This window comes from Ixodes scapularis, unplaced genomic scaffold, assembly GCF_016920785.2.
Source record: "Ixodes scapularis isolate PalLabHiFi unplaced genomic scaffold, ASM1692078v2 PGA_scaffold10__122_contigs__length_95168666, whole genome shotgun sequence".
In the NCBI taxonomy this organism is placed as follows: Eukaryota; Metazoa; Arthropoda; class Arachnida; order Ixodida; family Ixodidae; genus Ixodes; species Ixodes scapularis.
The window spans coordinates 66,143,653-66,160,504 of NW_024609836.1; the positions used below are offsets into that span (position 1 = coordinate 66,143,653).

Consider the following 16,852-nt stretch of genomic DNA (forward strand, 5'->3'; position numbering starts at 1 on the left):
AAACAGTGTTACCAACTCAAAAATTGAAAACCCGCAGTCGGAATCCCGAAAACCGCTAAAAAACCGCTAAATACAAAACACAGCTCAAAACGACTTTTTGTACATTGTTTTTTTCTCTAATTCTTGACAAAGGTATAATAACAGTAGAGATATTATCAATGCCATCTCAAAGGAAGCTTTCCTTTTGTTTTGACTAGAAATCCGCGTTCACAACCGCTTTGCGAACGCGGATCCGCTTCCAGTGTGAATGAGCTGGTAGAGTCGTCTGCTACCAGAGGAGAAAGGTGCAGCGGCCGAAACATGCTTCTTGGTTGCGGCGTGCATGACCAAATCCACGTTCTTCGCAGATAGTTCCGTATTGAAATAGCGGCACCTGGCTCGTCTACCATCACCAGGAACCTCCAGTAGCCAGTCTTTAAACTTGGGGTCTTATAGCCAGTCTTTTCTAAAGTTTTGAGCTTACTTCACCGCGCCCATTTCACGAAACAGTGACAAAAACGTCGAAGAAAAATTGGAACACTCGTGCTGTTCAAACGTGCGCGCACAAAACGAGGAGGCATGTTCCGATATTCGACGTCTTGATGTTTTTATGACGTCACAGGCGTTACTCTCACAAACCAGAACATTACTGAGAGTCAGCAAAGACGACTCTCTTATTCTTATTATTATGGATATGAAAGGTGCATAACAGTAAATCGATATAAAACTTCTATATCTCTAAAAAACCGCCAAGATTACATAAAACCGGCTAAAAATCCCGCCGCCCGCCAAACAATAATTCATCCCGCTAAACAGAACCAAAAACCGCTAAATTTAGCGGGAAAACCGCTAAATTGGCAACACTGCCGGCAAACCGTGCGAAACGCGAGCGCCTATCCAGAGATCTGCCCGTGCCTAGATCTGGGGACAACGCCAGCGTAGGGAAAACCGCCCGTAGGGAATCCGTTCGGGTGGTGGTGATGATGATGATAGCGTCACGTATGACTCGCACGCTGGCGCCGCCCTGGCCTCGCTGTTTTCAACGGTTCTCAGTTTGAACTTCGGATGTGGTTGCTCTGTTGCTTTTGTGAATGCTAGCGGCATAACGCCGACCCAGATAAGTACAAGTGCATGATTTGTGACAGGTGCTTCAAGAAAATCTACAACTTAAAGAGGCACCTAAAGGAGGTTGACGGCATTGACGGGACGCTGACACGAGCTGGATCACACTGTCCGCTGCCGCCTTGCATGCGATCTGTGTCCAACGGCTTTTGCGTTCCATTGGGGACTTGCTGCGCTACTTTGAAGCGAAACACGGGTTCGTCGCGAGGCGTGAGGAGTTAAAGTTCAATTTGTTGAAAGGTAAGTGCACTCGCTTACTTTTGTACAAAAGAAAAATCGATCACAATGTCTACCACTGTTACAAAACACGGTGTGGGCCTATAGCAGAAAAGATATAATTCAAGCTCTTGTTTAAAGACTAAAAAATCTGAAAAGAGACGACAATTCATTACCACAAATTTGCATCCGCACCAATGGTGACTATTGCGATTGCACAGAGGGATAAAATACACTCGTTCCTCTATTAGCACGAGCTGGCACATGAAATCCCAGCATATGTTGTCGTATAGGAAATTAATCAAAAGTATTGTTGGGCTAGTTTGATCATCTCGAAAACATTGCAAAATAAGAGGATAAGAACAGAAACGCAACGAGCGCTACCATCTAGTATCGGCTGACTGTTAAATGCGTGTTTAGAGAGGTACGAGAAGAAAGTTGGTCTGTTAATTTTCTTTCTTTCCTTTTTTTTTTCTTCTAGGGGGTTCGTTCATCTTTCTGGAGCATCAAAATGCTACATTGCCTTTCTTTGAATCTCAAAATGTTGCACTCTTTTCGATAGTAGCACTTGTCCTGTCCCTCTCTCGTCTTTTGTGCAAATTGTTTTCGAGATGCCTTAAACTTGCTGTGCGGTACGAGTTTATTCTTTCGTTCCCTTCTGAAAAGTGCTTTCAAAGTGGTAGTTTGTGACGTCGTATACAGAGCTCTTTTGTTCTGCAGGTGCACGGTCCTCAAAAAGTTTGCACACCAACTGCACTAATCAAGGCTATGCACGCTCAGCGTGCTCCCGGAGAGTTGGCAATCAGTTCATTGCATGACATTTCAGCGACACACAATGTTTCATCGACAGCTCAGATTAGCTTTTTTCTGTAATAAGCTGCATGAAACAGTCGCCGCGACAGTCTCGTGCAGTGTCGGTAAGGTGGGTTAACATTTTTGTAATGAGCCGCTGCAAAGCGGCGTGAACGCAGGCAGGCAGGTGGGTGGGTGGGTTAATGCGTACCCCAGTGATACACGCAAGCTGAAATGTCCCTACAGCGTGCAATTCGCATAACAAGCATCAATGAAACGATTGTGTCTACGAAACGCGTGTCCATGAAAAGTTGTCCACGAAACATACTTTTATGAAGCGAGTTTCAATAAAATGAAAGGGACCCCTTATGGAGTGGCATGCGCTGTGCAGAGCCGTATATTGAGAGAGTTTGGCCAGTGGGTGTGGCAACGAAGGCGCCGAAAAGGAGAAAATTAAATGAAAGGAAGAGAGCGCCAAAGGAGCGAGAGAGAAAGAAGGGAGCAGAGAGGAGACCGCCATTTTTCCGCAACGCTGTCGGAGACTGCTCAGAGAAGAGCACTGCTGAGGCTATGCGTCGTCTGCTACGGGCCAACTTCTTCTTCGCCTGAATAAACGTTTGTGGCCTTACGGTGAGAAAACTTCATTTATTAGCTTTTTAACCCACTGAGGAATAACAGTATATCATTTTCTTGCCAGAGCCAGCGATATAAAAGGAAATAATCGTGATATAGATGCCGATCCCATGCATTCCGCTGGGAGAATGAACGAAAATGGCGGCCCTCCCCGCTCAGCTGGGAGCAGCCGGAAGTTCACATGCATGCGCTCATGCCTCTCGCTCTGCGCCGTGTGCTGATTGGCTCACTTGGGAGGAGGGCGTTACGGCGGCGAGATCATAGACTGACCAAACTCTCCCCATAAACGGCTCTGACGCAGTGTAGCCGAAAACCTATATTTGACGTCGTAATTGGTGAATGGGAAACATGGATATCTTGCATTTGCCAATAATTTTTCACCAAATAATTGTCATATTTGAATTCATGGGGTAAAACCAGGCAAGAATTCACCTCCAACTATATTTTTAGGAACCACTTCAGCTTTCTTTAAGCCATGTTACTTTACAAACACGACTTTCACATCAGGACATCAACAGGATCGCCTCCTAAAGCACACCTGTGTATGGGAATAGCCATACTTCCAGCATATATACCTACCTTATAACGTCCTGGAGGAGGATTTTACCACATGCAATTGATTTAGCACTGAATTGTTTGTGCGGTAACATACTTCCTCGTTACGTTACGGTATGGTAGGTCAAGAAAGAGTTGAATGAACGTCTGAGCCCTTTCTAATACAAAATCTAATGTATTTTTATTCCTTCAGCTAGTCCATGTTCTCGTGCACCGACGCTAAAGCTTGTGGATAGGACATAAGCTTCAGCACAAACCTGGCACACCTGATTGTAGCGGCTTTGGCTGTTGCCACAGATATGTATGATGGGAGTATGGCTACCTGGGGAGTGGAGCAGAGGGGTCATAGTGTTACCCTAATATCCCGAGAGATAGCCCACCTAAAATCAATAAAAAATTGGCTCAAAATAAGGAGTGTGCTCACTTGCAGTGTGAAGCAATAATGGCTCTATTTGCCAGTCGGCAACGGTTCATTATGTCCCGCCATAGCTAACTCGACACTATAACTAGACACATTATGTCCCGCCATAGCTAACTAAAAGAACAAAAGCAAATGAAGCCAAAAACTGGGGTGGCTTACCTTTCGGGGCCGGGGCATCTCAGAATTTTACGGTAAGCATATATATCGCGTCTACAGTTAACATGGTACCAACATACTGGGGTTTTTCAGCTGCTCTTGTGACTGCCACTATGATGGGACTTGACTTTTTTCTAGGGGTGTATGAATACTTTAATATTTGAATACAAATTGAATAGTAAGCTCTAGGATAATTCGATTCGCGAATAAAATTTGTAGTGTTTGGTTAACCGAAGATTTAATATGTTCTGTGAAAGATGCGCGGTCGACACGGAGCCAATGAAACTTGTGCTCCCTCTCCGTTGTAGTGCGCACTTGCATTGAACTTATGAATGTGCAAAACATTTTTTGTTTTGTTTTCCCGTCACTTGCATAGCAGGTGCACTTGCAAACACCACACATGTGGAGTGCAGTGAACTTGTTCTTGCAGACCGTAGTGTTTTGGAGTGCACCTACTATGTGGGCATTAAGAGCACGAAAAAACCATGGACCGCATGCTACAGCTAAAAGTCTGATCGGGATGTACATTTAGTGAAACAAACATGAAGATGTTTTAAAGCAGGGGAATATATGATGTGACTGACATACCACTCTTAATTCAGGCCATTTCATTTTAAGCTTTCTTTCTTCTCTGCCTGCCAGAATTCAGTGACTGGAGGGAGGCTGAGGAAGGCAGAGAGCACGTTCACTTCGTTCTTCACGACGGGCCCAAGGGACGAGATGAGGGTGTCCTGAAAATGTATTGCTACTGCCACCGCTCTGGATCATTTCAGAGCAAGAGGTAAACGACAACTGAGAGCCCAGGGCACTTGTAAGACTAATGTGCAATGCTTAGCCACAATTCAAGCAACAGAGAAAGATGGCAAGGTGACAGTAGAGTACCAGGCAGAACACTACGGCCACCTGAAGGAACTGAAGCACCAGCGCCTCTTTACGACTGAGAAGGAGGCTTTAGCTGATAAACTAAAGCAAGGCATCCCCGCCCGTAAAGTTCTGGTAGACGCACATTCTTCCCCTGGCAGTGAGGTGGGCAGGCTACATTTGCTCTCAATGAAAGACATTGGCAACATCTCCGTCGAGCATGAAATACTGACGAAAGAGCTACGGCACAAGAATCAGTGGAGGAACTGAACAAAGTCAGATTCCCCAGTCCTGTACTGACATGGAAGAAGGAAAACAAAGAGAGCTTTGAGCTTGCCCTGATGACTGTCCCTCAGAAAGAACTCCTCACAAAGCTTGGCTTGGCCCCAAGTTCCTGTGCATCGACTCTACTCATAATACAAATGGCCACAATCTGCAAATGAAGACTCATGACAGTTGCAGAAGATCAGTCAGGCATGCCATGCACATATTTGATCTCAATGTAACTAGGCACCAAGACTATGAAACGCTCCTTAAGGCCATAAAGGTAATGCATGGGAGGAAGTGATGGGCTGTGCCCAACATTGGATGCTCTGCTCCTGGCATGTAAGCCACAACTGGGCTCTGAAGTTGCAGTCGGTCCAAGATATAAGCAAACCCGTGACCGTCTTTGCGACGAGTTGTGGGCGCTGAGAAATTGCAAAGATGAGGGTCAATTCCAACGAGCTTTGACGGGCTTCCTCTGTCAGAAACTACTGTAAGTGGAGAGGCTGACCCAAAACTAATTCAACAAGTACAGGAGTTTGTTCAGTACTTTGGGCACTACCATGGTGGCAGAGCAGAACAGTGGGCGCTCTGCTTCAGAAAGGGCATTCCTTTTAATACTACCAATTACTTGGAGGCAACGTACAAGGACCTGAAGTCACACTACCTGCATGGAACTCACAATCAGAGGCTCGACAAGCTGTTGATGACCCTCTTCGAACTGACCCAGTACCGCCTCTACAAGCGTCTCGAGTCGCTCGTAAAAGGAAAAACTGATTAGCATGATGCAGCCCTTTTTCGGAGGCACCAGGAGAGGATGAAAATTCCAGCATCAGATGTAGAGCAGCTGCAAAATGGCAATGGCTGGCTTGTAAAGTCTCAGTCCCAGGCAGAGAGAAGCTACCATGTTGTGAAGGGCGACCCCTGCCAGAGTTGCATGCTCCGTTGCAAGGACTGTGACATCTTTATCGACAGTTACAAGTGCACTTGCAATGACAGCCTGATTTCAACATCAATGTGCAAGCATATTCATGCTGTAGCTTACCTGGGGCTTCATGTGACGACAGTGAAGGAGGTTGACATTAAGCCAGGTGTAAAAATGCCAGTAACATCATGTGAAGCAACAGGCTTTACGTAAGATGATGAGCCACAGTCCCTCTTGGATGACATTCGGCAGGGTATTAAGGTAGGGATGAAGAAGACTCAACCAAATTCAGAGGACAACATATGTTTGGCAATGAGTGGACTGAACAAGTCCCTCTCCAGGAAGAAATTGACAAGCTCTTCAAGCTCCCTGGTGTTGAAATACCGTACCAAGGCCCAAGTACTTGACTCTGCTCCCGATGAGACTTCTCCAAAACCTAGGGTTGTCCCCCACAACAAAAAGATGAAAGAACAACCACGGTGCTTTCCCACCAAAAAGAAACGCCCTGGTTCTGGTCCCATGCATGGCAAACCTCCCACCAGCTTGGAGCAGCAGCACATCATGGAGAGCCTTGTAGCCAGGTGAGTTCCTACAGAAGGAGCAGCATCCGCTCAGCCCCCTGTGGATGTTTCGAGCATGTCTGTTCGCCCTCAAGGAGCATGGCTACTTTGCAAATCAGTAGTTTTGACAATTGGACTACAAAAAAGGGGCAGTGTCCCTCTTGCAAAAAGGAATGGCGTGTTAGACAGCTTGGATTTCTTTCCACTTTGGAGAATGTCAAAAGATGCTCGAGCTAAAGGCAAGAGGGGCATCTCTTGCCATCCTCCAACAGGCTACGTTAGGCGAGACATTATATGCTGACCTTAATCATAACGCTTTTTTAACAACCAGGTATTGGCAATTTTATTTTAGTTGATGCAGAACGGTTGTCTCTAAATTAACGGGTAACCATAGCGCCTCGAATTGCTCGTTTATGAGCGTGCCCCTCGCTGAAACTGGCGCTTTTTTTAAATATTACTGTACGAGAATATGCAGCTTTTTCCACTTTGGATAATGTCAAGAGGTGCTCGAGCTCGCCATTCTCCAACAGGTGGCTTATGTTATCAGCTGGTCTTAATTGGAAAAGTGTTTTAATGGCCAGAGCTTGCCAATTTAATTTCAATTATACAGATTATTTCTAAGTTAATGTGTAACCATTTTACCTCAAGTTGCCTGTTACATGCTTATTTCTTATTTTGCATACTGCTGCACAAGAATGTAAAAGTTGCAGTTCCCACGACATACCAAATTATTTTAGTATATGACTTATATGCTTTAGGATATAATGGTTTTTTTGCTAATAAGTGCCTATAATCACTGTTTCATTGTTTTGTGAGCCAAAAGGGAGTGACCACTGGCGACCACAAGCATGAGGATCTGCTACAGGAAGCATAATCATGTAAGTCATCCCTGTGTGCATGGGATAGTTTGTAACGGGCTAGGTGAGATTCAATTGCCAGCTTTTTAAAAAGCGATAACTCAGAGGAGAGTAAAAGTACAAGCAAGCTGGTGAATTGCAGACGAAAACCTGAAACACCGGAAGGAAAAAGGATACTAAAAAGAGGATGACACACACACGCCGTCTCAAACACAGCTGAAGGTTTATTCTAAAACCACACCCTTTTATAGCGGTATACTGCAGTCAACGCCAAGAACCCTTGCACCAAGTCACACACCCAGACAGTCAGCAAGGGCGAACAAAAGAAGAAATGCACTCGACGCTTCCACACATACCAAGGTCAACCAACTGACAACAAAAAAATTGCATTGGTCAAAAAGTTTGTACTTGCTTGTGAATCACCATCAACAAGACACTTACACAATTTCCAGCAGAACCAATACTAAGAGTTTCTTTTACCACACGTTTGAACTGATCTCGCTTGGCTTATCACTGTGGTGGCCATCCAATTCGGATGACAACTGTTGCAAACTTGTAAATGTACTAGTTTCTGAATTTGGGGACAGCAGGAGAACACACCTTTTATGCTCCATGATGCACTCATTAACATAACATCCACTTTAAACTATGTATGAAAACCCAGATGCCAAAGGAATATTATAAACACTACCTTCTTGACATTCAGTGGCAGGATTCCTATGCGTTTCCCTGCAACCTGTTCTACCTCTTGTAAAAGGAGTCGACCTACTTTATCTGAAGTCTTCAGAGGCACGTTATCATGGTCACTCTCGTCGTTCTGAGGCCGTCTTGTCTTCACAGGCAATGTGAGACTCACTCTGAAGACAAATTCGGGGTCTTCAGCATCGCTGCGTGTCCGAACTGCTGCAAGAAACGGCTCTTTTTCTGGGGACCATCACCGCCATTAGCATTCCTCATGCGTGTCGCCATTTTTAAATCCATGTTGCCAGGCCAACAACTGCTGTCAGGCTAAACACATTGCAAAAGCTCAAATACTTTTTTTTTCTGGCGCCTTTTTAGGATGAAAACAAACCGAAACCAATTTTTGACCGTAACTTGTCTTTGACGAATGTGACTCGTCACTGGTGATATTTGTACAAAGTAATAACATGCACAACTCGGACCAATGTAATTTAGCACACAGGTGGAATATAATTGAGACATTGCCTGTCCGTTTTTTCTATCTCTTCTAGTTTTTTTTTTCTTTTTTTGACCATAGTTTCAGGTGTCAACCGTCAGCTTGCCTGCACGTGATCCATTTCTTTTTTTTAAAAATAAGATTGGCCATTTTTAGCTATATTATTGAACAGAGCTCACCTTAGTGAACAAAAAAAAAAAAGAAAACAACTTTTTTTTTTTTGTAGTTTACGCATGAAAACCAAATTACATTTTAGGCCACTGTCTATTTTGGCAAAGGGAGGCAGAAAATACATAAGCCAAGTTTACTTCCTTCCCATTCCCTCAGTTTTTCAGTCGTAATAAACGCCACGGTGGCCCAAAAGGCTGTTTGATGATATTGCACAGAAAGGAGTAGGCATTCACCCATAAAAAGTGTGGTTTCTTTAAGTGTGGGGGGCTCAAACTTTTATATAATTAATGCACCATCTAGATCACTTCTGTAGTAAATCATACCACGATAGGTCAAGATAGCAATTTATGTTGTTCCTTCAAAGGGTTATGCCGCATTCATACTCCTGCAAGAGTTTTACAAATCAAGAGACTTGTATGACTGAATCATGCCGGTTGTGAACTAGCTTGTTAAAGGCGCCATATAAATGACGACATGAGCCATCGATTTTAGTGGCACCAACTTTTTGTCGAAGCGCCCATTAGAATTGTCAAAGGTAACGTTATCAACGCAGTTTGTCTGTGCAACGCCATCAATGCAGTTTGTCTGTATCACTGCCGTTCAAGGTCCGGTAGCTAGCCCAAATAGTCTAGCATCACATACGAGGTTCGTCGGCACAAAATGCCACAACAAATGAAGTTCAGGCACCTTGTGCAGCCTAACCAACAAACGTACACCCCATACTGCAACGGCAAAAACACAGAGCTCGGCCGCTTCTGTCCACATACCTTCTGCGCATGCGCAGGTTTCCTGCCGTGTTGGTAAACAGAACACGCCGCACGTCGGTGTATACACCTTGCCAATTTGTAATTTATGTGATGAAGATTTCTACAGAACTGAAACATGTCGGCTGTTGCTGAATTGTGCCAAAAACATTAAGGGTGATTTCAAATAAGATCAACCAAGGGGTGGCTGGTCGACATTTCAGTTCAATTGATATTTTTATGTCATTGCCTAATATCCGGTATTTGCAACTCCAACGCCCCATACGTGGTGCGGTGGTAGTTCCAAGATGGCGGAAGAGACGAAGATAGATTCTTCAGGATTTCACATGCACCTGCTTGTTCACGCTTGTCAGTGCGCTAAAAATGATTCATTTGTCTACAAATGCGAAGCAGTTAGGGCAGGATTTAATTACAGGTGACGGAGATATTGATGCGTGGTAGAAAAACGAGCATACTGATATTTAAAGGTTGCAGAAACCCCAGCTTGCGAAGCTTTGTGGTTTGCGAGCGCGTTTTAGGCACCAACCACGTCACTGTTTGTGGCAACATATTTTTGAGGGTGATGAAGATAATGGTGGCCATTAGTGCTCTAAAAAGTGAGCCGTGCACGGTGACCATCAAGCTCCGGAAGAGCAGCGTTCACAGTATTGATCTCTTCGTGTCACAGGCTCGCAACTCGCTGCTCACCTTCTAGGTTTTAGTGCATTGCAACACGTGGATCAAACGGCTGTATGGTTATCGATAGGAAGTTTGTCACCGCAGGCTACCGTGCGGTGTAGCATTGCAACCGGAAGCTCGCATTGCGTCTTTCAAGAACAATTTTCAGCTCACGCCTGGAGCGTTGCCGTGCTCACGGTAGCCTGCAGTAACGCTATGCTGAAACTGCCTATTAACATAATTGGCGTGTTTAGGGGTTTTATTTATTGCTCTTTAAAAAATATATATTTTAATATATCATACATTTTTTGTTGTGTGTTGCAACGTTGCTGTCCCTCGGCAAAACTGCCCGTCCTAAGCTCTTGTCAACGTTACTAGATTACCTCACTTGTGGAACGCTCGTAGAAGGGGGTACCTCCCCTCACTCGCTTCAGTCCGCCTCCTGTCGTTCGAAGCGCCATCTAGATTTTCGTTTACGAACTGTGTGCTCCATAGAGGGCTGTGGAACTCCATCTAGACGCTGAGCTTCAAAACACATGTATTCCATAAAATACACTGCAGTTACCATAGCAGCCGTGTGGCGTGTTGATCGACGAGAGGCGAGTCGTGGTGAGTGAGGGGAGGTACGGCTCGTTCATACTGCGTCTATGAGCAGTTCCTTAACTGAGCTAATCTAATATCATTGGCTCTTGTCACAAACGGCTGGCTAACAGAGACACACTTAAAATTCTTTGAGCATTTCTTTATTTCCTTTGTAATTACTTGAAACCAAGTATGCATATCCTGTCTTTCAAGAGAGGCTTGAAACAAATTGTCATGTTCCTTGTAACGGACTTGAAACGCAAACCCATTCCTGATGTGTATTGCTTGACATACTGTTGCGTGACCAGATTTTTCCTACTTAGGGCAAAGAATAGACTTTTTGTAGACTGTATGCTGAAGCTCTGCACTAGTAGCGGGAGCGTTTGCAATCAGCTTGAGCATAGATTGAGCTGGCGGCCATGCACAAGACTAGAAATCCGCAGCGGATGCGATGTACGAAAAGTCCCTAACGAAATTAGACATTGCGGTTTTTTGTGCAATGTTGTTGCAAAGTGGAACACAAGAATTCCTATTTTAACATGCTCACTTTTTTCGTTACAAGTGCTTCACACACGAAGGCCGACAGTCCCTGCCACCGTTCTTCCCGCCGCCGCCGCTGCTCCCGCTCCTCTGGTTCTCTGTTCATACGCAAGAGGGCGAGTGGCGGGCTGGCATTGCAAATAAATGAACCCACATTTATGTTTCTTCAGAAATTAATAATATCAATTCATGACAATACACTTTTTCTTCCAAAAAATGCTAAACAGGCCTGCTCGATCGATTGCCTGCGAAATATGGGAGCCTGTACCTTAAAGGAACACACAAGTGGATTTTTAGATTGTCTATTTATTGTTGTAACTCAATCTATAGGCTCTAAGCATCCTAAAAAACCTGAAATCACATTCAAGAGCGGCCGATTTCCCTATTAAAAGTACAATCAAAACTTTTTCCGCGCCTCTCTTTCTGCATTGTGGCACAGAACACTAGGGGGTGCCACGAGACGGGAAGGCAGCAGGGGAGGGCACGTGACAGTAAATCACGAGTGACGGTTTCCCGGCGGACTGACTTTTCGAAGGCGCGCATATTCGAAAAATTTAGTTCGGCGGGAAGCCGTCACTTGTGACTGGCTGTCGCATGCCCTCCCCTGCTGCCTTCCAGTCTGGTGACACCCCCTGGTGTTCTGCGCCACGGCACAGAAAAAGGGGCGTTGCACAATCTTTGATTGGACTTTCGATAGGGAAATCAGCCATCCTTGAATTCATTTCGGGTTTTTTAGGATGCTTAGAGCCCATAGATTAGGTTACGACAATAAATAGACGGTATCAGAATCCACTTGAGTGTCCCTTTAACAAAATAATTTGTAATGGTTACACCAACCATGTCAAAATAATTTTCTTTGTTTCTGATTGATTGTTTCTAAACAGTACTAGTCTTCTCTTAATGTTATTGTTTTAGTTATTTAATTTCAAAGATGCCTGCTCCAATAGTGCGCGTGAATGCGACCGTCTACCTTTATGTGATCTAAGATTTCTTGCGCGCCCAGATTCTTTTTCTGATGAAAAATAAACATGTTTATTTACTTTGGACATTAGGCAATGACATATAAAAATATCAATTGACTTGCAAATGTTGACCAGCCATCCTTCGGCCAATCTTACCAAAATCACCCTTAAATTGCCCGAAACTGCACCAAAATACCTCCATAACTTTTTTTTTTTTTTTTACAATTTTTTTTTATATAATAAGTTTTTGCTGCGACATGTTTTACTTTAAATTTCGTAGCTCCAAATTATTATTATTTATTTATTTATTTATTTATTTTGTTTCTACGTTGCCTTAAAATGTGGACTTTTGTGCTCCTAAGCTGCTCCAAAATGTACATGTTCTGCTCCTGAACTGCTCCAAAAAATTTGTACAGAATTTGTTTTAACTGTCTTACCCAGTCATGGGAGGTACCTATACTCTCTTTTACTTTAAAGGCACACTGACAACCTCCCCCCCCCCCCCCCCCCCCCATTTTTTTTTTTTTTTTACAATTTTTTGTTAGGCGTTTGAATACTATTTAATTAATATTGTGCTACAGAGTCACATATTTTTATTAATAAAGCCAAAAAACGCAACTGCTCGCATTACATGGAGAAGTCGAGAGGAGAAAGTGAGTGGCGGAAGTCACGTGGCTGCACCTGACCGTGCAATTTTTTTTCTTTCTTCCACGCCCAGCAGACGAAATGCATTACGGGATTTGTTTGCCGTGCGATTCCTTTGCAGTTGTGTTTGATCCGCTCGCTGTTCTGTACTTCAAGATGAGTTGTTTTGTACATTTAAGTGTTGGCAATTAGTAGTGAGTGCCCGTGGTGTAGCTTCCGCTGGTGGATTCTGTCACCTTTTGCTACAGCAATTATTGATTATGTGCAGGTGCCTGGACCTCGAGACCGGTGACCTTGGAGATGTCAACAAGGCTACAGGGTGATTTGTTCACCGCAGGGCTATGCAATTTAGTGGCATGGAACTAGTGTCTCACCTCGGAGATCTCCATGGCGAGTGAACAGTGTAAGGCTGGTGGGGCAAGAAGTTTATTGGAAGGTTTTCTCATGCCATGGGGATGAACATTCATGACAGGTTCATCTCCCAAACCAGCTACGCAATAGACGCAAGCCTGCTAAGTCACTGGGACATGGATGCATTACAGTCATTAGTGTGTGGCACAGAGGACTTCTAGGGACAAGGCAGGAGACGAACATGCAATATTTATATTCTGCCCATATTCAGTGAACAACCCCCCCCCCCCCTCCCCCCGAGGTCACGTGACTCCCCCGGAGCATATTAAAGAATGAGGGGAGGAGGAGGGGTCTGCCCTCCCCTCAGTACCCTCCTCCTCCTCAAGAGCTGCGCTCCGATTTGGCGTTACAGGGAGTTGTAAATGGCTTTCACTTTTTAAAGCGCAGCTCTTAGGCGCCCGTTCCCGGCTCGAGCGGCGTCGGCGTAACCGCGAGTAACCCTCGTGAGGGTTACGAGGGTTACTCTCACGAGGGTTGCCTTCACGAGGGCTACGAGGGTTACTAACCTTCGTAACCCTCACGAGGGTTACTAACCTTTGTAACCCTCACGAGGGTTAGTTACCCTCAAAAGGGTAACTAACCCTCGTGAGGGTCATGATAGTTACTCTCACAAGGGTCACGAGAGTTGCCCTCAGAAGGGTTCCTAGGGTTACCTCGCGAGGGTCACGATGGTTATCCAGGTCACGTGACCCCCCCGGGGTCACGTGACCCCGGGGGTATCGGCAGGTCACGTGACCCCCCCCCCCGCCCCGGGGTCACGTGACCTGCCGATACCCCGTTGATGTCATCGCCACTGATGACGTCATCAGTGACTTTACTGATGACGTCACCGGCATCCCCATTGTCATCATCAGCGATGACGTCATCAGTGACGTCACTGATGACACCATCGCTGATGATGACGATGCGGATGCCGGTGACCTCATCAGTAACGTCACTGATGACGTCATCAGTGGCGATGACGTCAACGGGGGGTCACGTAACCTCGGGGGGGGTATCCGCAGGTCACGTGACCCCGGGGGGCTACGTGACCTGGATAACCATCGTGAACCTTGTGAGGGCAACTCTCGTGACCCTCGTGAGGGTAACAAAGGTAACTCATGAAGGTAATAGTGAAGGTCACTGATGACGTCATCAGCATTGTCGCGTGACCTCCCCCGACGTCATGTGACACCCCAAGGTCACGTGACCCCCCGCCACCCGAGGTCACTTGACCCCCCCCCCCCTTCCCCCCAGTACCCTTCCTTCCTCCTCCTCAAGAGCTGCGCTCTAATTCGGCGTTACAGGGAGTTGTAAACAGCTTTAATTTTTCTTGTAAAATTAAAAAGCGTAGTTCTCTTTGTACAAAAAATAAGGCCAAGAAACTTGCCAGGGTCTACGGCGGGCAGCGACCCAGACGACCAAGTCCACTAGCGGGTTGTGCTTGGCATTCGTATTGATAGATGGCGTCTGGAGCAGCGTTCGAAAGTGCAGCCGACCAGTGAAAGAAAGCAGATGACACGTAGACAATATCCGTTGACAGCAAAAGCACCGTCGTTATGCAGACGCATTTTTTTTCCTTTTACTTTAAGTTTTGCTTTTATTATCGGCATTAATTTTTTAACCGAAGGTACATTTAAAAAAGGTTTTTAATTTTAATAAACCATGGTGGTCGCGAGCCGTCGCTATGAGGAGGTAGCGCCATCTGTCAACACGAACACCAAACACCCCCTACTGGACCCCTGTCGTCTGTGCCACTGCCTGCCGTAGACCCTAGCAAATTTCTTGGCTATGCTTTGTAATTTTCCAAGAAAAAACTGACCTGTGGAATACACCTTTGACGAAAAGTTTAGATTGCTACGTGCAGGCGTCGATTTTTACAGTCCATTTTAGATCGAGCCTGGCGACTTGGATTACCCTATATTTGTAAGAGGTTCATAAAATTGTTCACTGCAAACACATATCAGCAATCTTAATAATTAGTGAGTCATGTTTTATTTTCACTTCATTTGGGTATGTTTACGATAAATATTGAGCGAATAAAGTACAATTAAAAAATTGGGTTTGTAGAACAAGTAATAAATAATGGACGCCAGCAATTAACTCCGTAACTGTGACGTCATGAGTCCAAACAAACCATTGCTAGGGTTGATGTTGCGGACAAATACATGTGGCTAGGTTTTGCTACGGAAACCCGACTGTTCAAAAATCAGGAGTAGGATTTAAACTTCTAGAATTCACAGATACAGAAAGCTTGAATGTCTTATATGTTTAGACAGAAGTGTGCCAATAATTGCTTGTTTCTGAAATATTTACAACTGCAACTTCCAGTCCTCAAGATGCCTGCAGCGGACTACGAACACAAGAAGTATGCCGTCTGCCACAAGCTGGCACCATCGTTGGAATCGTGTGAATAAAGACTATATTCTGAAGTTGTATTTGTTTGAAATATAATGACCTTCAGACACTTATAAGAATTCATAGTGGGGTGCAATGCAAAATATAGTTCATTGAAAGTCCAGTCGTCGATCGAGGTGATTGTCTGCTAAAAGGTTGCATTGCACCTGTGAGAAAAGCACTTTAGGCGATCGGTTGAGATCCCAAATTTTTTTTGCGGACTCGCCCTATGTGAGAGTGCTTCATACCTGGTTGTAACCATCGCGTGAAGAGAGGTTCTTGCAATTTCTTCAGATTCCCGCAAGACCCCAAAGCGTGAGAGAACTGGATAAAAAAAACAAGGTGAGTACATGTAGCACTGGCGGTTAGTTGCCTTGATGTAAAAAAAGGGCCAAACAACCAAGAGCACGTAAAACCCATATTCTGTTCGGTCATATTGTTTGAAAATCTGGCGGTATATTTATATCTTATTACTATAATATTGATAAAGTAGTTGCATGCAAGTAGTAGTGAGAGTAAAATCCAGATCAAACTTTTGGTAGTCTTAAAGGCCCGTTCACACTCTTGCGGCCCCAAGAGAGACCAGACCGGTTTTTAAGCCTCTTGCGATCTCTTGGGACCAGCTCCGCTGTAGCGCATCCGATCCTAAGAGATCGCAAGAGGCTCAAAAGCCGGTCTAGCCTTACTCGGCCACAAGACTGTGAATGGCGCTTAAGGCCCGTTCACTCTTGCAACCGAGTACGACTGAGAAAGACGAGACTTGTTAAAGCCTCTCAAAATTTCTTGGGACGAGAGAACACGCTGGCGCCATCTATGCAGTGACCCTGGAACTGCATTTAACAAGAGCGAAGGTTTTGCAGTATTTCCGAGGTCAAATGTGCGTAATACCTGCGGTGCCGTCCACAGCTGCGGTGGCGCTGTGGACGGCACTGCGCGTGCGCAGACGCTTGAAGTCGCGCGAATTCAGTTTCTGCGCACGTGCAGTGCCCACACCTGGTGTGGGCAAATGCGGGCTTGTTTGTAAACAGCGTGTCGGTCTATCAGAAAGGCTTGTTTATAACGTTGACAAAACTTTTCGAGCCAAGAAAGAAAGGATAATGCGCGACAAATAGAAAATATGCCGGACTGTCAAGTTTACACTGCTACCCAATAGATGGCGCGAGTGTGTCCTCTCGTGAGAGGTTTCAAGAAACCCAGTTTTAAGAGGTCGCAAAAGTGAGAATGCG

General features: G+C 45.1%; 1 long non-coding RNA gene across 2 annotated transcripts; it reads left to right on the forward strand.

Moving 5' to 3' along the window:
- The first annotated feature begins 874 nt into the window (after positions 1-874).
- On the forward strand, positions 875-15,667 carry LOC121046468. Of its 2 annotated transcripts, XR_005798179.2 has the most exons (4): positions 875-1,341; positions 4,517-7,362; positions 13,108-13,242; positions 15,561-15,667. It is a non-coding gene; the product is annotated as an uncharacterized LOC121046468 (long non-coding RNA). The 2 variants fall into 2 exon arrangements; XR_005798178.2 differs by lacking the exon at positions 15,561-15,667 and having other exon boundaries at positions 876-1,341; positions 13,108-13,500.
- Positions 15,668-16,852: the final 1,185 nt, after the last annotated feature.